Below are 21,637 nucleotides of genomic sequence, written 5' to 3'. Positions count from 1 at the left end.
CTGGATCAGACCAATGGCTCATCCAGCCCAGCCTCCTCTTCTCACGGTGGCCAACCCATGAGACCTGAGCACAAGAACCATCGTCTCTCCTCCTTCTAGCACCTGGCATTCAGAAGCATGGCTGCCTCCAACCGCGGGGGCAGAGCAGAGCCATTGTGGCTTGCAGCCATGCACAGCCCTCTCCTCCATGAAACTGCCCAATCGTTTTTGGTGGCCATCACAGCCTCCTTTGGGCGTGAGTTCCACAGTTGAACTATGCGCTGAGTAAATAAACACTTTCTTTTATCCATCCTGAATCTTCCAGCTTCTATCATATCACCTCTTACTTGCCTTTTCTCCAGAATGAAAACCTTTCTTTGTAGGTGAGCAGCTGCATCCCCTTCATCCTACTTCCTCTGTCTCTGAATGCCAGCTCCTGGGAATCACAGGTGGGGAGAGCTGATGTGGCACTCAGGCCAGGCTTTCCATGGGCATCTGGCTGGCCACACCGAGGAGGGCTGGACTAAGTGGAATTTTGGTCTGACCCAGAAGTTAGCCTGTTCTGATACTATTAGGGGCCCCCTGCTCTCTGCTCCACAGGGGCTGCCAGCTGGAGAAAGAAAGTTACTAGCTGTGCACACACCAACTAAGAATGCCCCTGGACTAGGGACTTGTGTGAAACCAGAATGGGCCAATTCGATGCCAGCATCCTATGCCCACATACAATTTATACACTGCTTGATTGTAAAAAGCCTCAAAGCAGTTTACAAAAAGATGAAACAATAAAAGTACCACTAAGAAAAATTAACAGCAATAACTTCAGACATTTAAAAAAGTTAAAACAACAATAGAAGAAAAACAGATTACTGTAAGACTTGCATTAACTTTCTGAACACCTGGGTAGGTTTGTCTAACAAAAGTTTTTTAGCAGGTGCTGTAAAGGGTACAGTGAAGGTGCCTGCTACATCTCAAGAGGCAGGGAGTTCCAAAGCTCCCAATTGCCCTGTGCTCACTTAGTCTGGGCTGCTGGACATTGAGGGAGGCTATACATCTCAGCTGTGTTTGTCGTTTGTCCAGTTTTGGGCTTGCGTCTGAAGGAACAGAGCTTCCAGATCAGTGGTGAAGAACTATAAAATTCACAATGCTTGGAGACCTCTTTAGAGGGCTGAAATCCAGACACCCTGCCTCCAATCAAATTAGTCCACGAGGCTGCCGGGAAGACAAGGGTGAGGGCAGAGGGGAAGGAGTAATGGAAGATCTTCCAGAGAGCTACTCATCCGCTACATGTGTCTTGTGAAATCAGGCTAATGTACAGGATTTATGGTTTGGCAGTTACGATTCAGAAAAGGGTGCCTTTGCAACAAGAAGGAGCAACAGCCCCTGGGCTGAAGACTGGTCTGGACGTCGTTGTCATGGCAGCCCAATGGAACCTCTTTCTTCAGAGGCAGTCTACCCTAGAATACCACATGAGGGAAAAACAACAGGAGAAGGGCCCCAGCCTCAACGCTCTGCTGTAGTGTGGGCTTGGCAGAAACATCTGGGAAGAGGATGGCTCTACACAAAGTAGGCTGCTGCCATCTTTCCAGGGAGAAGGGAACTCTCAGGAGTTTAACAGAACTGCAGAAAGGCCTTTGCTTTCGGACTCTCCCCACCCCACCACTCAACAGTGACACAAAAAGGCTTATTTTGCAGTAAGGTTCCTCCAGGTACGCTCCTGCTCACTTGCGTGCTGGTAAAATGCAGCCACCCAACCACAAAAGCGCTAGGATAGAAGCAATGAATGAGAACTGCTCCAAGTTTGCTTTGGGGCAGCAAGTTACCCATGTGCTGCAGTGCATCTGTAATTGCAGGGCCAAGGACGGGAGTTGCGGCAAAGTTGTGGATGCAGAGCACTCTGTACAGAAATCAGGAAGAAAAGGAAGGCTGAGGCTCAGCAGGGGGGTAGTCAGTTGGACTGGGAGAGGCCAGGGTTCGAATCCACACACGGGGCAGTCTCTCAGCCTAGCCTACCTCACAGGGTTGTTGTTGGGGTGAAATGAGGAGGGGGAGCAGTGTGTGCACCACCTTGAGCTCCTTGGAGGAAACATGGGGTGTAAAACATACCAAAACATGACAACTGGTACTAGTATCCCTTTGACCACTGTGGGAAGTGGGACATTGGGCTAGGTGGGCCCTTGGCCTAAACCAACAGGCCTCTTCTGGCACTCTTAAGCAGACATCCCCAAACTTGGCCTTCCAGGCATTTTGGGACTACAACTCCCATCATCCCTAGCTAACAGGACCAGCAGTCAGGGATGATGGGAGTTGTAGTCCCAAAACAGCTGGAGCGCTGAGTTTGGGGATGCCTGCTCTTAAGCATTGAGGAAAGTAGGGAATGCAACTGGCCCAGAAGGTGGGGAGAGCTGAGAGTTTCTCACAGCCGTGAGTTGCACAGGTGAGGGAAGCTGGAAGTCCCCGTATTGATTGGAATTAACCAGGCACATCTTTGGCTGCAGGGGCCTCAGAAGCAGCTAATTACGCCATCTCTCTGTGCAGCAGGCCTCCAGGCTGCGCTTTCTGCCAGTCTGCTGGCGGAGCCCGCTCACACCTTGGGAGTCTGCTCTTAGCTAGCACACCCAGAACCTCGCCTTCCTAATTTGATTGCTAGTGCCTTGCACTTCCCCAAGTCTCCTGGCGCCGTGTGCCACCCAACGGCTGAGCGTACACTGGGGGTGTGAGGGAACAGCGATAAAGAGTCTGTGTTTGATGCTGAAAGACTGCGTGTCAGGAGCAGGGCTGCCGATTCCTAAACTGGGGTGGCTGTTTGCACATGCATGTCAATTAGCAGTATTAATACGCCCCACGTGTTACGCTTTGAAGAGCGAGGGAAGGCCTGGAATGCAAACTTTCAGAGGGATGCGCTGGATCAGCTTTGAAGCGTCTCACTCACCTTCCACGCCTTTCTTTCTGTGGGCCACCAATAACCCAGCACTGCAAATACTAAGACAAACAAACAAACAAAACCCTCCACGACTGGATTACGGTATGCAAATCAATGAGATTTGCATACTTTAGCATCAGAGAAGGTGGCCCACGAACTCCCAGGGACCTCTTCCACTTCTGAGGTTATCAGCTGCCTGTCTGGCTCTGTGGTCCCTGGTGTGGGGCTTGTGGGTGCCCTCTCAAGTACCCCCGCCCCTCCCAATTTGCATATATTTATTTAAGTGTGGGGTTGGGTGGCTGTTTTTTTTCTTTTTTTTTAAGTTCAGTAGGACTGTAAGAATGCAAGAAGAGCCTGTTGGATCAGGCCAGTGGCCTCTCTAGTCCAGCATCCTGCTCTCGCAGTGGTCAGCCAGATGCCAGTAGCAATCCAGGGTGCAGGATCTAAGCACAAGAGCAATATTCTCCCGCCTGCAGATTCCAGCTATCAGGGTCATCACTGCCTCCAACTTCAGATTCAGAGAACGGCCATCCTGACTAGTAGCCATTCAGAAGGACTTTCTGCATTAAGAAGGGCTTTCTTTGGCCTGTCCTGAATCTTCCACAAGTTCTAGTGTTACAAGAATGGGAGAAAACCTTTTCACTATCAACTTTCTCCACGCCCTGTAGTCTTACAAACTTCTATCACGTCATCTCCTACTCGCCTTTTCTCCAATCTAAAAATTACCAAACGCCTGCAACCTTTTCTCATAGGGGAGTCCCTCCCTCCCCTTTCTGAACCTTTTCCCAACTCAACAATTTTGCTTTTGAGGCGAGGTGACTAGAATCGAACTCAGCACCATAGACTCGTAGCAAAACATTATGATATTGGCAAGTTCTTTAAAGAGTTAATTCCCCAGTATCAAATTAAATGCATGGAGGAAGAGAAGGCTACTGGTGCCTATTGATGGTTATGGGGAAGCTCCAGATTCAGGGGCAGTCTACCTTTAAATAACAGCTGCTGGGAAACAGGATGCTGAGCTGTTTGCGCCTTTGTCCTGACTCAGCAAGGCTCGGCTCAGTGCAGTGAGTCAGGTAGAAACTGAGGTGGGGGTGGGGGTGCGGTGTGCTCCACAGAGGGCCAATTGTACTTCTTCTCTTCTCTGCTTTAAAAATAAAATATTTGCCGGCATGCAAAGAAAATGTTTTGGGAAATCAGAGAAATGTCGCTTCAGACAGTGCAAGAGAGCCCCTAAGTTGGGGAGGGGGAATCTGCTCATCTACCTCAGTGGATGTCAGCAGAGGTCAGAAGACACCCCCCCCCCAAACCTGGTGTCCTTTGCCATCCCATCTGAGGCAAAAGAGCAGGAAGCAAAGGAAGTGGCCTGCAATGCAGTGTGTGGTGACCCCATTGTCCAAAGACAAGACATGGGCCCCTTGGCGTGAAACTCTCCCTGTTCGTTCACTTGCTAAATGCAATGCACCTTCCAGGCATTGCTGCACTTCTTGTGACTCTTCCCTCTTTGCAAACATTGCTAAAGAGCTCAGCGGGAACAAAAAAAAGCGAATAGTGGGACGTCTGCATGGCCCTAAGGAAATCTCAGAAGACACCAAGTTGGGAGAAGGCCACAGTTCAGCGGCAGAACACCTGCTCAGGGTGCAGAAGTCCCTGGGTTCAATCCCTGCCACCTCCAAAGCATCAGGTAGAAGCTGAGGTGAAAGGAAGACCAACACCTGCTCCATTTACTGCCCCATAACCTTCCAAGTGCCATGGCACACTACTGCTGAGGTCCAAAGCAGCAGCAGCAGCAGCAGCAGCAGCAGCAGCAGCAGCAGCAGCAGCAGCAGTTTCCTGCATTGAAAAAAGTTCATCCAGCTAGATGGAAGCAAACCAAGAACAACAACTTGTGAAGAGGTGCAAAGGGCAGCCCCATCTCAGGACGGGTAGTTAAGAAGCATCTGTGCATTCAACCTGTCACTTGGATGCAAGAGAGGTATAGCTGAATCCCCAAGGAGAAGACGGCACAGTTGGAAGAACAGAGAATCACACAGGGACAAACAGGCAAACTCATTGCAGTTGAACAGATAAAGGCTTTTAGGAGGCTGAAGTAACTTGCAAATATCCAACCACATCACACAAGCGGTTCTGTGACACAGCATGCTAAGGATAGGCCCTGGAATTATCACAACTATCTTCACAACATCCCTGCAAAGAAGGCCAGTATTAGGCCAGGACTGCAAACTGAGAGAACATGATGCAGCAACTTTGCTGAAAGGCGAGCTGCCTACGTGTGGCTTTAGTCCATGCCTAGATGCTACTGGTAACTCCAGCATCCAACACCAAGAGTTCAGGGCAGAAGAATAAGCAAATAACCAAAGTTCGTCAGAATCAAACAAACCTGCCAGCCAGAAGCTGCAACCAAGCCAGAGCTTTGGTTTGTAAACTATGGCTTGCAAGCAACTTCCAGCTCATGCCTGCAGTTCCATTTGGATGTCTGAGCAAACTTGCTGCAACTCTGGAAAGGAAGGGTAGAAGCGGCAAGAGCGGGGAGGGAAGCAAGAGAAGGAGCAGGCAAAGGCCTATGAAATGTTCCTGATCTTGGAGATCGGATTTTGTGATGTCTGAATTAAGTCTGAGTTGATTTGAGTCGATAATTGCTCCAGATGCTCATCATCTGGAGTGCAAAAGAGCTGTGCTGGGTTAGACCAAAAGGGCAGGGAAACTGGGGCCCTCCAGCTGAGCAGCCAGCATGGCCAATGGTTAAGGACAATGGAAGATGCAGGGCAAAGACATCTGGATGTCCAGAGCACCCCCACCCTCCAAATGCCAGGCCCAGAGGCCCACAACCAGAGCACAAAAGTGAGTGCCCTGCCTTGCTGCAGGCTGCTTCCCAGCAACCAGAATTCAAGAGTTAAACCAAGAAGTTGGAGGCAGCAAGCGCTTCTGAACCCCAGCTCCTGAAAACCACGCGAGGACAGAGTGCTGTTCTTGTGCTCAAATCCTGCTTGCAGGTTTCCCAGGGGCATCTGGTTGGCCACTGTGAGAAGAGAATGCTGGACTAGCTGGGCCTGGATGGCTAGAAGCCAACTGATGAGACTGATCCTCCATGAATATTGCCTCGTCTGCCTTTCGCAGCCATCCAAGCTGAAATAGTGACTAATGCATATACAGTATTGTGGCAGCGAGTTCCTTAAGTCCACTAAGCACAGTGGAAGAAACCCTTTGGCCTGCTCCTGAATTCCCTGCCGCTCCTATCACTGGTCAATTCTCCCTATCCCAGCGAGGGAGTAAAACTCCCCCCCCCCGGTGCTATTACTGTATCACATTATTTTATCACCATCGTTCTTCTTCCTGTCACTTAGCTGTCTTATAGGAGCACAAGGGGGCTCCTTCCTTTGGCCCAGGAGGGTGGCAGCTGCCTCTTCAGAACTGGTCAGAAGAACGTAAGAACCTAAAAAGAGCCTGCTGGATGAGGCCCATGGTCCATCTAGCCCCCGTTCTCAGTGTGGCCAACCAGGTGCCCCAATGGGAAAACAGGAAGCAGGATCCAAGTGCAAGAGCAAAACTCTTCCTGCGGCTTTCGGAAACTGCTGTACTGTAGCTCGTTTAATGTTGATAGTCTTCTCCTCCTCCATGAATTTGTCCAATCCTAAAGCCATCCAAGTTTCCTCCTGGTGGAGCAAATGCCAGTTGAACATGAACAGAACCTGCCTGGCCACCTCACCCCCAAGAAGACCCTTGGCGAGTATCTCATTCCAAGTTAATTTCACAGCCATAATGGATTTTTCAGAAAGTATTTCGAGAACATATTTACTCTCCAACATCTTACTTCCTTTCCCATTTGGAATAACGCCCCTCCCTGCTCTCTTACACTTTCTATCTAATTCCCCAAGACATCCCAATCCTTGAATAATTCCAGGTAGTTCCTTTTTTTTAATCAATAGCTGACAGACTTGTCAAATTACTTCAGGGACCAACAAAGCAATTTTTAAACATTCATAAACCCTTGCAGAACAGTCGAAGTGCACTGAATTTTAAGAGCGAAAAGGTGAGGGCTGGACAAAAATGATCAAGCAGGATTACGGTTTTGTAAACGAGAATTTAATTCATCATTAATGAATCATTTTGCAGAAACAGGCCTTGTCCCCCACACTCTTAACCTGTTGCAAAAATGGGAGAGCAAGAGATGGAGAAATTGCAGATGGGAAAAGGGGGGGGGGAGTGAGGGGAACGTGCATCAGCCCTGATCCGATTATTTCCTTGGAAGTCACGAATGTCTTGCTTACAGGACTTGCAATGGCTGCCAATTTGCTACCAGTTCAAGGTGTTGATACTAACCCTAACCCTAAACAACTCAGGTTGCTTGAGAGAGAGCCTTATCCCTTTATGCACCCAGTGAATCACTGTGGTCTGTGGGAGAGTCTCTCATGCAAGCTCCAAAGACCTCAGGAGCCGACTCTGCAATAACTCGGAGCAGGGCTTTGAGAGTGGCTGCCCCTGTCCTGTGGAATTGCATTCCTGTTTGAGATACTGCAGGTGCCCACTATCTGCATGCACTAGAAGAAGTGGGATGCCTTTCTGTCCCATCAGGTTTTCATGGATAAATGGGTCTTTACCATGTGTTTGCTGGTTTAAAACTATTTTATGTGTAAATCACATTGAGACGGTGGTTTAGAAGGCAATTAATAAATTAACTGCAATAACAGCAACAAGGATAACTGTATCCCTGGAATAGCTCAGTCGGTAGAGCATGAGATTCTTAATATCAAGGTTGTGGATTTGAGCCACACAATGAGCAAACTATTCCTGCATTTACGGGGGGCTGGAATAGATGACCCTTGAGATCCCTTCCAACTCTACAATTCTAATATTCTATGCTGCTGCTGTTGAGCCATCTGTATGCTCAATGTACAGTATTAACATTGGTGCAAGTGACTCTCCTGGAAGTAGGGGATTAATACATAAATTCTACTACTACTACTACTACTACTACTATTAATAATAATAATAATAATAATAATAAAGTCTCCTCTAAAGCCAAAAGGATACCTACCTCCTGCTGCGTCCCAGGGCACTCAGAAAACACAAAACCCCTAAAACAGAGAGTGCAGCTCCCTTTCATTTTAATCTTCCTTGGAGGCTGATTCATTATTGACAATGGAACCAGTGGTGAGACAGGCAAGGAGACAAGTGTGCTGGTGGGGGGGGGGCGGAAACGTCTGCCTCACAACCCCACCCCCTTCACCCTCCAACCTGACAGCCCCAAATGGGTGTAGATCTGCAGAAAATTTGAAAAACAACAACAACCCATAATGTCTTTTTCCCAAGGATTTTATTCGTTCCCCCGCCCCTCCACTCTGCCGCACCATATTCAAGTGACCTAGATATGACAGTTGTTTGCAAATATCTAATTCCAACGCAAGCTTTCCTTTTCTCTCTCCCCCTCCTCCTTTCCTTCCCAAGCATGGGAAAGGCAGCTCTCAGCCAACATCTGCCCCAATTATTTCCTCGGACTGCAAAAAGGAACATATCTGGGAGGCTGGAAATAATTAATGCAAACAGCTTTAGCCATGGGTTTTTTTAAGAAGAAGAAGGAGGAGGAGGAGGAGGAGGAGGAGGAGAGGTTGGAGGGAGGGCAAGAGAGAGAAAAAAGTCAAGCAATCAACTTGAGCATTGACATTTTCAGAGCAATGAGGACCGTTAGAAGGGGAATTTGGTGTACTTGTGGCAGAAGCAAGTAGAACGCACCCGCCCCCCTGAAAAAACAACAACACCCAAGGGTGGTGCTTCACATGAGATACTGGGGAAGAAAGGGGTAATCTTAGCCCCGTCTTGGCCCTGAACGCAGGAAGCAACAGCAAAAATGACAATAGCTCTGAGCACACGAACCGTGCCCAGAAATCTGTAAGATTTCGATATTTGCCACCTATGCCCTTATCTGGTCAGGTGAAGCGCTGGGAAGTCCTGGCAAATGAGAAGGATGCTGCTTTGTGTATGAAGATCTCATCCTGTCCTCACAGTGGCCAGCCAGATGCCCACCATGGGAAACCCACAAGCGGGTCCTGAGCACAAGAGCAATGCTCACCCCACTCCTGTGGCTTCTGGAAACTGGGATTGAGAACCACCACCAACTCCAACCGCAGAGGCACAGCACAGCCATCAAGTAATTAATGCAAATAATGATTATTGTGGGGGCAGGGGCAGAGGGAGAGAAAGGTTTGAAGCCTACCTGCAAACACAAAAGTGCAATTAAAGGTTATTCAGACCTGATTATGAGAACTCCAGTCTTCCCACACCCAACAGCAAAAAGTGCCTCAGAATGGCATTTTCGCCACACTCAGCAGGGTGTGTCAGTCTCATGAATTCAATATAATTCCTTGAGTAAACACACCTAGGACTCAGCTAAGGCAAACATGAGGATTCCTTGTTAAGTGACTTTTCTTGGAGTTAGGAAACACCTCAAGGACACCAGTATGAAAGGGTAACTCAAATGGGCCAAATCATCAGAGGGGTGATATTCTGAATCTAAACCTCCCCCCTCAATTGTTCTCTCAAGGTCAGGTTCCTTCAGGGATATGTGGAAGGTCACGCATGGCCACTAAATCCAGAATAATTCCAGCTCCTGAGTTCTGTGCTCTGAATAGAATCATAGAACCAGAGGGTCATCTAGTCCATTCCCCCTGCAAGGCAAGAAGCACCACTATAGCATCCCTGGCAAGTGGCCAGCCAACCCTTTTGGTTAACAACCACCGAGGGAGGAGAGTCTACCACTTCCCAAAGGAGACAACTTCACTGTCAAACAGCTCTTACCCTCAGAAAGTTATTCCTAATGTTTAGTGAGAGTCTCATTTCTTGTCATTTGGATCCATTGGTTTGGGTCTTGCTAAGACCACTAGATTACAAAGATTATAATCTTCAAATATCTGGAGGGCTGTCACATGGAAGATGGTTTGGGACAGCCCTCCAGATATTTGAAGATTATAAGTGCCTGGCGTGCTATGGTCCATGGGGTCACGAAGAGTCGGACACGACTAAACGACTAAACAACAACAAATATTAGTAATCCAGTAACATATATTATACTACTGTATTGCCAGTATTATATGTGAAAAGCATCTATGGTCTTAGTAGACCACAGTGCCAGTGTACTGTAAGAAGCAAAGATCACCAGTGTCAAAGCAATGATTCTTCAACATCAACTTCACTGGACTGGTCACGTTGTTTGGATGTCCGATTATGGTCTTCCAAAGCAACTACTCTATCCCGAACTTAAAAATGGAAAGTGTAATGCTGGTGGTCAACAAAAGAGGTTTAAAGACTCTTCGAAGGCAAATCTTTAAAAATGTAGTATAAACACTGACAACTGGGAAACACTGGCCTACAAGCGCTCCAATTGGAGAACAAATGTGTCATGGGCTTTGAAGACACTCGAACCCAGGATGAACAGGAGAAATCTGCTAAGAGGAAGGCACGCTTGGCAAACCCTCACCATGATCAACTCCCACCCGGAAACCAAAGTCCCCACTGTGGAAGGAAGTGTGGATCCAGAATTGGCCTCCACAGTCACTTACAGACTCACTGTTAAGACCATGTTCATGGAAGATAATCTTACTTGGCTACGAGTGATCGCCAAAGAAGAAGAGTGTTTAGATCAAGGGAAGTCATAGTCCCACTCTATTCTGCCTTGGTCAGACCACACCTGGAATATTGTGGTGTTATCAGCGCCATGCTCTAACCAACTAAACTATATCAATTTTTCTCCTTTTACAAACTCCTATCCATCTTGGTCTCCCTTCTCTTTGAGTATTTCTGACCATGGGATCTCACCCAGTAGCTCCTTCAGCTTTTCAAAATTTGCCTTCTGAAAGTCTAGAGTGCATGTCCAACTAGACTCCGCTTTCCCTTGCCTCTGTATCCTGGAATCCAGGAGGACATGGTGACTTCCTCCCAAGTTTCCCAGTACTTCTACTTTGTTGATGATGACGAGTTCCTTCCTGTTGGTGAGGACCCAGTCCAAAACAGATGATCCCTGTGTTGCTTCTTCCACCTTCTGGGAAATGAAATTGTCAATGAGGCTGCTGTCTCTTTTGCCCTTCAGGACTTTCGTTCCGTCTGTGGGAACGTCCCACAGTCACCTGGGTAAATGCAGCCCCAGGCACCAAAATACACTGTGGGCGAGGAAACGGGAAACACTGTGCTTGCACTTGCAAAAAAAGAAGAAAGTGGCAAAACGCAACATTTCCCCTCCCCTCCATAAATTGCACAGATTTGAGGCCCCGGGAGGAAGGCGAGGGAACCACCCTTTGTGTGAAACACAACCAGGCCGGCTATAAAAAGAGCATCCTGCTTTTGAGAGACAGTTTGTTTGTTTGGGAATCTTTTCTTCTTCAAAATTCATTGTTGGAAGGAGGGGTGTAAACTGGAGTGCCAGATTGCAGAGTTCCAGAGGAATTTTCTTTCAGCCTGCAGGCGGAAGGAGGCGATGGTGAAAGCATGCACTACCGTATGTGCATGAAGCCACCGCTGGAATTGTTTTGTTTTCTGAGCAACACAAACTCCGGACAGCAAAGCTTACAAGATCTTACTTACCATGGTGAGTTTTGCTTCCCAGTCTTTTCCAGAATTTTCCGTTTTCTGCTTTTGCAGGTGAGGAGCAGCCAGGGGAGGCGGGAAGAAAGGCTGGTATCTCCTCCAGCCCTCACCCCCCAACCCCCCAAGCAGGAAGTAAGCCTCCTCTCCCCATCAGACCTCCTTGTATGGTGTGAGCAGCCGGGCTCAGCATGCTGGCTCTTGGACCCCAGCCCAGCTCCCTGCGGCCTCAGGAAACTGTTCCAGCACGCAGTCTACAGGGAACAATCCTCAGCCGGTTCGCAGACAAAGCCAATATTATTAACTCCTTCTGCAGCAGGCAGGGGCTTTTAAAGGGACAGGCAAAAGTGCTCCCACCTCTAGCACAGTAAAGAGCGCGTGCTCCGAGTGCAGAAGGGGATAGGTTCAAGCCTGGCAGCTCCCCCTTGTTCTTTTCTTTTTGAAGGATCAGGCAGGAGATGGTGAGAAGGACACCATCCTTCTGGGAACCCTGGAGGACTGCTGATGATGATCAATACAAACGCGGGATGGGCAGGTCTCCCTGAAAATCCATGAAGGAGCATTGCTAAGAACTCAAAAGCACTCTGGGCGCAGATCTGCAGGGGGGGGGGCAGCAAAATCAAGGTGGTGTGTGACACTCTGCAGTACATCCAAGAGCCCCATGAACAAAGTTCTGTGCTTTTTAAAATAAGTTTTTTTAAAAAGGAAAACTGGGAGGGGCGGGCAATCTGGCAACCTGGGGTCCAGCATAGAAGAGTCGGGAGACTGAAGGGTGCCCCTGTTCCTAAGTCATGGGTAGGCAACCTAAGGCCCGGGGGCTGGATCCAGCCTAATTGCCTTCTAAATCCAGCCTGTGGACGATCCGGGAATCAGCGTGGTTTTACATGAGTAGAATGTGTCATTTTATTTAAAATGCACCTCTGGGTTATTTGTGGGGCACAGGAATTTGTTCATCCCCCCCCTATAGTCCCCCCCCCAAGGTCTGAGGGAAAGTGCTGAAAAAGTTTGCTGACCCCTGTTCTAAGTGGTACCATTTATTTATGTATTTACGTATTTATTTCATTTATATATCACTTTTTTTTTCTCCAGAGAGGTTGAGGCGGCATATATACATGGTTCTCCCCCTCCTCATTTAACCCCCATGAAAACCCTGTGAGGTAAGGTACACTGAGAGAGGCAATGTGGCTGACTCCAAGGTCACACCTGGTGAGTTTCCTGTGCCAAGCTAGAAGAGTGGGGGGAGGGACTTCCCTGATGAATTTCTGTAGGCATCATTTAATCCCTTAACGGCACAGGTATAACCCTGTAGGGAAGGGGCTTCTACCACTTCTGTGGGAACTTCCCACAGCCACCTTGGATCGACCAGGGTCGCAGAGAACGTCGTGGGAGGATTGGGCCCTGCACTAAGAAGTGGGAGGGTGACCTATGGGATCGGCAGCAAAATGCCTCGGCCCGATCCTCTTAAGTCAAGAGTCCAAAGTCCAGGAACCGTGCATTCCTCAGCATCCTTCGGAAAAGGATTTTTTTTTACAAGCGTTTATCTCTGCTGCCCTCGGCCCCTCAAATGTGGACTTTGTCGCTGGAGATAACAAGTCTGCTTTGCAGCGCAGGAATGAAAAATCATGGGCAGAAAAGGACTATTGCTGAAATTTAAAGATCTTGCTGCTCAGATAGACTGCTTTTACCTTGAGCTGGCAATGCACAATATATAGATACAGATACGTACATTTTGCTGACTGCTGATTATTTAAGTATTTGCACCGTCTTCATCTTGCTGCCCCACAAATGCTGGACCTACAAAGGGTGTTAGGCTATAGGCTCAGGACCGAGCTGAAGCCATCTCAGTAAAAGTCTGTCTGGGCGGCTGCCCTTACTAAGCCTCTCTGAAAATTAGCATCGGGTGTGCCTTAGTTATAGAATGGGGATTTGTTTTGTTTTTAATGTATCAGGACCATATTATTAACAGCCCAAATGACCTAGGATGGCCATTTTGTGCTCCCATCTGCTTTAATTTTATTACATAAAATTAAATTTTACATGGAGTTAGCAGGACGTCCACCCAATATTCTCTTCCAAGGGTCTCAGGTAGGGCTCTGCCTACAGGATCCTTAAACAGAGCAAGGTCTGGACATACCTCTTGTTTATTTCACAACAGTTATGCACTGCTTGGTTGTAAAGCAACAAACCTCAGAGCAGTTTACGAAAACCATATAGAACAACCAGATCAGACCAAAGACTGGCAGCAGCGCCCTAAAGAGCTGAGTAGAATTGCCTGAATAAAAATGTTTATAGCAGTTGCCAAAGATAGTACAGTGGAGGCACCTGTCCAATACCAAGAGGCAGGGAGTTCCAAAGTTTAGGTGTTGCCATACTGAAGTGTTGAGTTCTTTTGAGGAGGTACCACTGCTGGGGTCCAACAGCCTTAGTGTTTACTCTCTCTTCCACACTGCTGATCCTGCCCTGGCTTAGAAGGCGTACTGTCCCCCGTTCCCCCCCCCCCAAAAAAAATGTTGGATGTACCAGGAGGGAGGGAAGAAAAGGCAGACACGGTAACAGAAGCAGTAATGAGAGCGAGTGTGCGCAGCCCGCCAACTGCCTCCTCCGATCTGCCTTGCTTGCTGGAGCTCAGGAGCAGAATAGATGAGGATTTATGAGCTGTCAGGGAAAGCGTGGAAAGGAGTCCGTGACAAATTAATCACCAATCTCGGCCACGCTGACCGGGCGCTTTCCATGCCCGCCCTCACCAGCGGTGCCAGGTTGCTTGCCACGGGCCGGAGCCCTGTAGGGGGCACCTTTCTGGTGACATCACCCCTGTTGTCTGCTGACATTTGCCAGGGCCCCACAAAACCTTCCAGATGTCCATCCCCCCGGGCCTTCTGCCAAGGCTCCCAACCAGTACCTGGGACTCGCCCATCCTTATATCATTTCATTTTATTTATTTGCTTTGTTTCATACAAAAAAACACCATCACCCTCAAAGCAGTTTATGAAAAGGATGCAACAAACAAACAAAACAAACAAACAAACAAACAAACGTGTATCTGAAGAAGTGTGCATGCACATGAAAGCTCATACCAAAATTAAAACTTAGTTGGTCTTTAAGGTGCTACTGAAGGAATTTTTTATTTTGTTCAAACAAACAAACAAACAAACAAACAGGAAGTATTATTAAGAAGTATTAACAACAGTTTCATCCTTTCACAGAGTTTGTTTCCCAGTTCCATTAGTGATGACACTACTAGGGTTGCCATATTTCAAAATGTATGTGAACCGCCCTGAGGCCTCCGCCTATAGGGTGGAATATAAATAAATTCAATCAATCAATCAATCAATCAATCAATTGACGATAAACAGATTAAAGCTCACAGCAGCTTTCTAAATGTCTAAGTTGGCTCATCTGAACAAAAATGCTCGTTAGCAGGTGCTGAGAAGAGTACAGCGAAAGTGTCTGCCTGGTTTCAAGAGGCTGGGAGTTCCAAAGAGTGGGTGATGCCTCACTGTTGATAACGCTAAGGTCACTAAGGACAACTGCATTGCAGGGGGTTGGACTAAATGATCCTCAGGGTGCCTTCCAACTCTACAATTCTGCGATACTATTCTCAAGGATGGGTTTCTTCTGCCGACTGAAGCGCTTGAGTGGGCGCATGTGGGGCAAGGCAATCTCGTAGGACGTCAACTGGTCCCAAGCTGTTCAGGACCTAACAGCAATACCCCTTGAACCTGGCCCAGAAGCAGGTCAGAAACCAGTGCAGATCTCTGAGCGCAGGTGTCAGGTGCTGACGAGGCCTCGCTCCTGCCAGCAACCATGCTGCAGCATTGTGCATCCTCAGGATCAAGAGCCAGCCAAGCCCTACCTGAAATCCTTCCTAATTTTAAAGAATGTAAGAAGAGACAAGCCAGATCAGGCTAAAGGTCTGCTTCAGCCTTCCCTGAGTTTTAGGCAAAACCGCCATTACCCCTGCCAAGAGGCTGCACTACAGGAATGTTGCTAGGCACTTAAAGAGGACTTGTGGACTGGGCCCAGGGCAGAAATTCACATAAATGTACAGAATTTGGCCTCTTGGTGAATGAGGACCAGGTGTGTGGGGGGGGTCCTCACTTTTTAAAAGGGGTGAGGAGAAGGAGAAGGGCAAGATATCTAGAGCCTGGAGTAAAAAACGGGGGGCTCCACTACCTATCCACAGCCCTGCTACAGAGACCAGGCCCAGGGGAGTTGTAGTACGAAGCCTCTGGCTGGTTGACTACAGTATTGATTGATTGATTGATTGCATTTATGCACCAACTTTTTCTCCAAGGAGCTCAAGGTAGAGCACGTGCTCCTCCTCCTTCTCCCACAACAACCTTGCAAGGTGGGTTAGGCTGAGAGGCAGTGACCGGTCCCCAAGGTCACCCTGTGCGGGGTTTGAACCCTGGTCTCCCAAGCCCTAGTCTGACCCTCAACCACGGACAACTCAGTATACCCTGGCTCTTTACACACAGCCCTGGTTAGAGCCACAGAAAAGCAGCGTGATTTCTGCAGGGGCATCCAGAATCAATGGGAGGTGGAGTTACGGTGAAGCCTGTAAAAGAGCTGTTCCCTCCAAATATGGGTGGGTGGGTGGGTGCTACTTCAGCCATAAGACTCCAGCCTTTTGCCAGCAGCGACCAGACAACCCCAAAGCCCAAGTGACGTAGCCCCGCCAAGAGAGTTAATGGCAGGTGCCCCTCGCCATCCTCACTTGGGCGATGAGGCAATTGTCTTTTTAAAGGCTACTGCTGAAGTCATTTGCTTTATTACCTTGGCGCCTGCTCACCCACCCCACCCCTACCTCCCCACCCCGTTGTTTGCCGTAAATCTCTTGGCAGCAGCCCATGTCTCTGTGTCCAGCTCTTTCCCCCTTCATAACCTCAGCAGAGGGCATCTGTATTCTCCCCACCCCCACCCCAGCTCGGCTCAAAACCTCACACTGGGGCCTAAGTTCTGGCAAGGCCACTAAAAAGGTACTCCACGAACCTCTTCATTTAAAAAACAAAAACATGACTGGGGAAATAAAACACAGCAAAGCTTTACGTTTGTGCAATGCAAGGATTGGGGGGGGGTTGGGGGGCGGAGAGTAGCACTTCTGCTCCTGAGAATATCACTCTGAAGTCACCAAATCTGTAGCCATTATTGTTGCAAAGGTGTATTTCCATGAAAAATGGTTTTTAACCTGTCCCATTTCCCCAGAGGCGGCCAGGGGCAGTATGCATGGTCCCCCACATCAGCAGCAGCAGCACCCTCAAAATTATTTGTGCAACTACTCTGCCAGGTAGGTTAGGCTAAGAGTGACAGAATGGCCTGGTGTCCCCTGCTGAGCTTCAGAACAGAGCGGGGATTGCAAAGTGGGCGTCCCAACTCCTTGACCAAGGCTCTCATGTTGGAAACCACAAACAGGAGCTGATGCTTAGGTGTGTGGGCAGAGCCTGGTGGAATCTCAGATGCAGAACAAGCAGCTTACAACAAGGAACATAGAAATCTGCCTCACTTATGCATGTCATGGGGTCAGAAAGGATATGCTGGAGCTAGAAAGGTTTCAGAAAAGGGCAGCCAAAAATGATCGAGGAGACAGAGCGAAAGGTTGCAGTGGTTAGGACCTTTTACTTGAGAGGAAAGGTGATAAGAGGAGACATGATTGGAGTTTATAAAATGATGCACAACATGGGGAAAGCGCACAGAGAAAAGTCCCCCTGTCTCTTTCGTAATGCTAGAACTCCGGGGCATCCGATGAAGCTGAATGCTGGAAGCTTCAGGACAGATCAAGGAAAGTCCTTCTTCACGCAGTGCAAAGTCCAACTGCGGAACTCCCTCCTGCAGGAGGCAGTGGTGGCTACCAACTTGGATTGTTTTAAAAGGGGACTGAGACAATTCATGGGGGTTGGGGAAGGCGACCACAGTCAGAGGCAGCAAGGCTTCTGAATAGCAGGTGCAGGGATTTACACAGGGGAGGAGAGCATTTCTATTGTGCTTATTTTCTGCTCCCTGGTTTCCCATAATGGGCATCTGCTTGGCCAGTGTGAACTAGATGGACCACTGGCCTGGTCCAACAGGCTCTTCTTTTGCTCACCTGTCTTGGAAGATGGAGTGCCAGGCTGCAGTTTATTAAACTATTTTTAAACCAGAGTGTACATAACTCCACCCATAGCCTGGGTCACGCACACACACACACACACACACACACACACACACACCACTCATCCCTCAGCTGCTCATTTCTGGAATACGAAAAGTACCAAGCTCAATAAACTTAGCTTCTGAATGGAGTTTGCAGGCTTAGAGTCATAGAGTTGGAAGAGACCCCAAGGGCCATCCAGTCCAACCCCCTGCCAAACAGGAAACACCATCAAAGCATTCCTGACAGATGGCTGTCAAGCCTCTGCTTAAAGACCTCCAAAGAAGGAGATTCCACCACACTCCTTGGCAGCAAATTCCACTGCCGAACAGCTCTTACTGTCAGGAAGTTCTTCCTAATGTTTAGGTGGAATCTTCTTTCTTGAAGTTTGAATCCATTGCTCCATGTCCGCTTCTCTGGAGCAGCAGAAAACAGTCTTTCACCCTCCTCTATATGAGATCCATTTATATATTTGAACATGGCTATCATATCCCCCCTTCACCTTCTCTTCTCCAGGCTAAACATATCCAGCTCCCTAAGCCGTTCCTCATAAGGCATTGTTTCCAAGCCTTTGACCATTTTGGTTGCCCTCTTCTGGACACGTTCCAGCTTGTCAGGATCCTTCTTGAACTGTGGTGCCCAGAACTGGACACAGTACTCCAGGTGAGGTCTGACCAGAGCAGAAAACAGTGGTACTATTACTTCCCTTGATCTAGATGCTATACTCCTATTGATGCGGCCCAGAATTGCATTGACTTTTTTAGCTGCTGCATCACACTGTTGACTCAAGTTTGTGGTCTACCAGGACTCCTTTTCACATAAGAAATTAGCAAAAATTACATTTCATTCCCCTAAAATGATATGCTGATCGCCGAAGAATTGATGCTTTTGAATTATGGTGCTGGAGGAGACTCTTGAGAGTCCCATGGACTGCAAGAAGATCAAACCTATCCATTCTGAAGGAAATCAGCCCTGAGTGCTCACTGGAAGGACAGATCCTGAAGCTGAGGCTCCAATACTTTGGCCACCCACCTAATGAGAAGAGAAGAATCCTTGGGAAAGACCTTGATGTTGGGAAAGATGGAGAGCACTAGGAGAAGGGGGCGACAGAGGACGAGATGGTTGGACAGTGTTCTCGAAGCTACGAACATGAGTTTGACCAAACTGCGGGAGGCAGTGCAAGACAGGAGTGCCTGGCATGCTCTGGTCCATGGGATCACAAAGAGTCGAACACGACTAAACAACAACAACAACAAATCAGGGCAGCATGCATGCTCCTCGTTCCCTGGTTTTATCCACCAAGCAACCCTGAAGTCGCCCATTAAGCATCATAGCTAAGTGGGGATTTGAACCCTTGCCAATCCCAATTTGACAATTTACAAAGAAAGTCACGGAGTGAGGAGGGCCAAAGACAGGTGGAATAACCTGCAGTGGCTTCAAACACAGAGAAGTTGTTTCCTCTTTCCAAAACTGCATTCCAGCCTGAGCTCCCAAGCAGCCTGCGTATAACTCCTTGCACTGGGTGCAAGTAAAATAAGCAGTGTGGTGTAATGGCTAGAACAGGCTTCCTCAACCTGCATTCTGGCTGGGGTCTGTGGGAGTTACAAGATGAATTCACATGGTAAAGGTAAAGGGACCCTTGACCGTTAGGTCCAGTCACAGACGACTGAAGTTTCCTCCATTTTCCAGATGTTTCCCTGTTAATTTTCCAAGTTAGATTTGAAGCTTACATGTGATGTGAAAGCCACTTCCTGAACTCCACTGGAATACTGCGCAAGTTTATCACTCATTTATATCTGTGTTATTTGCTTCCAGAAAAATATCCATTTGCAAACAATACAGAAATCTGTTTGGTTATTTGTTGCATTTATATCCCACCTTTTCTTCCAAAGAGCTCAAGATAGTGAACATGGTTCTCTGCCTCCCCATCTTTAAACCCTCACAACAACTCTGAGGTAGGCAGTGTTCTAAACTCCCATTGTTCTAGGTGCGTTTTGCGACAAGGAATTTCATAAATGCGATCGGTTTCTGAGCTCTGGGTACAATACTGTGCCTAAGATTTCATATTGAAATTGCCACTGTTACTCGGAAGTAAATCCCAACCAAGTTCAATGGGGCTTCCTCACAAGTAAAATGTGCATGGATTGGGGGCCTGAAAACATCCTTTTTCTTTTCAACTCAACATGTTTTGTTTAGGTTTTAGTTGCCTTGTTTGATACACTTTTAATATATAATGTGCTTTTAATTTGAAATATACTAGTCAGTTAGTTTATGATGGTTTAAGTCAGTGATGGCCAAACCTGGCCCGCCAGCTGTTTTGGGACTACAATTCCCATCATCCCTGACCACTGGTCCTGTTAGCTAGGGATGATGGGAGTTGTAGGCCAAAAACAGCTGGAGGGCCAAGTTTGGCCATCACTGGTTTAAGTAGTGCATGTTAAAGTGTTATCTACCTCAGACTCTCACAGTGATGCTCAAAATCAAAACAAATTTTGGAGTGGGATCATTGAAGGACACTTAAGTCCTAGGTTTGCAAACTGGACATTCAAGTGGGTGTCTCTACCATCAGTTGTATAGGCCTTTAATATGTGTTAACTGTGGTGCTCAAAAGATATATTTATATGAAGGAAATGGGGTGTAGGGAGAATCCAGGACTTGCCTGCAGAGTGGAAGGAAAGGGTGATCTTTTTCTGCCTCCCTACTTCCAGCCACTCTCTGAAGAATGGAGAAGAGAGCCTCTTAAGTATATTAGGGGGTGGGGGGATGGGCATTCTTCAGATGAGGACAAGGTGAAAAAACGAACATAAGATTCTAGCTTATGTTAAGGTCCCATCACCTCCTGGCAAATGGAAGGGGAAGAAATGGAGGCAGTGAGAGATTTTACATTCTTGGGCTCCTTGATCACTGCAGATGGTGACAGCAGTCACGAAATTAAAAGACGCCTGCTTCTTGGGAGAAAAGCAATGACAAACCTAGACAGCATCTTAAAAAGCAGAGACATCACCTTGCCGACAAAGGTCCGTATAGTTAAAGCTATGGTTTTCCCAGTAGTGATGTATGGAAGTGAGAGCTGGACCATCAAGAAGGCTGATCGCCGAAGAATTGATGCTTTTGAATTCTGGTGTTGGAGGAGACTCTTGAGAGTCCCATGGACTGCTAGAAGATCAAACCTATCCATTCTTAAGGAAATCAGCCCTGAGTGCTCACTGGAAGGACAGATCGTGAAGCTGAGGCTCCAATACTTTGGCCACCTCATGAGAAGAGAAGAATCCTTGGAAAAGACCCTGATGTTGGGAAAGATTGAGGGCACTAGGAGAAGGGGACGTCAGAGGACAAGATGGTTGGACAGTGTTCTCGAAGCTGCGAACATGAGTTTGACCAAACTGCGGGAGGCAGTGCAAGACAGGAGTGCCTGGCGTGCTATGGTCCATGGGGTCACAAAGAGTCGGACACGACTAAATGACTAAACAACAAGATTCTAGCTGCAGTTCATACATTTTAAGCTTAGTATTCTTGTTATTAAATTTTATTTTTTTATTTTAAATTTTAATACTGTATTTTAATCTGTATTTTAATTAATTGTTTTTATGTTTTATTGTAGTTCTGTTGGTGTCAGCCGCCCTGAGCCCGCTTTTTGACTGGGGAGGGCGGGGTATAAATAAAAATTTATTATTATTATTATTATTATTATTATTATTATTATTATTATTATTATTATTCTTGTTATTAAAAAAGGACGCCTAGACATTCCGTTGTTGTTCACATAACCTGGGTTTAAGGTGCCATAGCTTTCATATATCAGTTTCTAAGACTTGGGGGGGGGTGTGTCAGGCTGAAAGGCAGTGCCTGGCCCAAGGTCACCCAGTGAGCTCCAGGGCTGAGTGGGGACTTGAACCTCCGCTGCCCAGTTCCTAGTCAAGCCCTTTAACCATTGCACCACCAGAGAGCTAAACTTGCACATCATTAGGCAGGCCTTCCAAAAAGGTGCTTCTATGTCGTAGGGAAAGCCAAGCTTTAATGCAGGAATTGAGAGGTAGGACAAT

At 47.6% G+C, this 21,637-nt stretch overlaps 1 protein-coding gene and 1 long non-coding RNA gene across 25 annotated transcripts in view; one reads left to right on the top strand and one right to left on the bottom strand.

Annotated features, from left to right (window-relative positions):
• The window catches only part of DAB2IP (DAB2 interacting protein), a 295,193-nt gene that overhangs the window by 112,182 nt on the left and 161,374 nt on the right, over nt 1-21,637 (bottom strand). The window contains exon 1 of one of the 24 annotated variants that reach the window (XM_088665376.1): nt 11,468-12,417. The exons of 21 other annotated variants lie outside the window; for them this stretch is intronic. The gene's annotated coding sequence lies outside the window, so the exon portion shown is untranslated. Of the gene's footprint in view, nt 1-7,931; nt 9,788-10,705; nt 10,971-11,467; nt 12,418-21,637 lie in introns of those variants that run through there. 2 more of the 24 variants (XM_088665380.1, XM_088665382.1) reach the window with 2 other exon arrangements.
• Nucleotides 11,028-14,580, top strand: LOC148686674 (uncharacterized). Its single transcript, XR_015948776.1, has 3 exons — nt 11,028-11,471; nt 12,557-13,552; nt 14,136-14,580. It is a non-coding gene; the product is annotated as an uncharacterized LOC148686674 (long non-coding RNA).

The sequence above is a fragment of the Zootoca vivipara genome, chromosome Z2, assembly GCF_965207765.1.
Source record: "Zootoca vivipara chromosome Z2, rZooViv2.hap1.1, whole genome shotgun sequence".
In the NCBI taxonomy this organism is placed as follows: Eukaryota; Metazoa; Chordata; class Lepidosauria; order Squamata; family Lacertidae; genus Zootoca; species Zootoca vivipara.
Note: the sequence above shows the minus strand (reverse complement) of the source record. Positions and strands in the feature narration are given on the sequence as shown.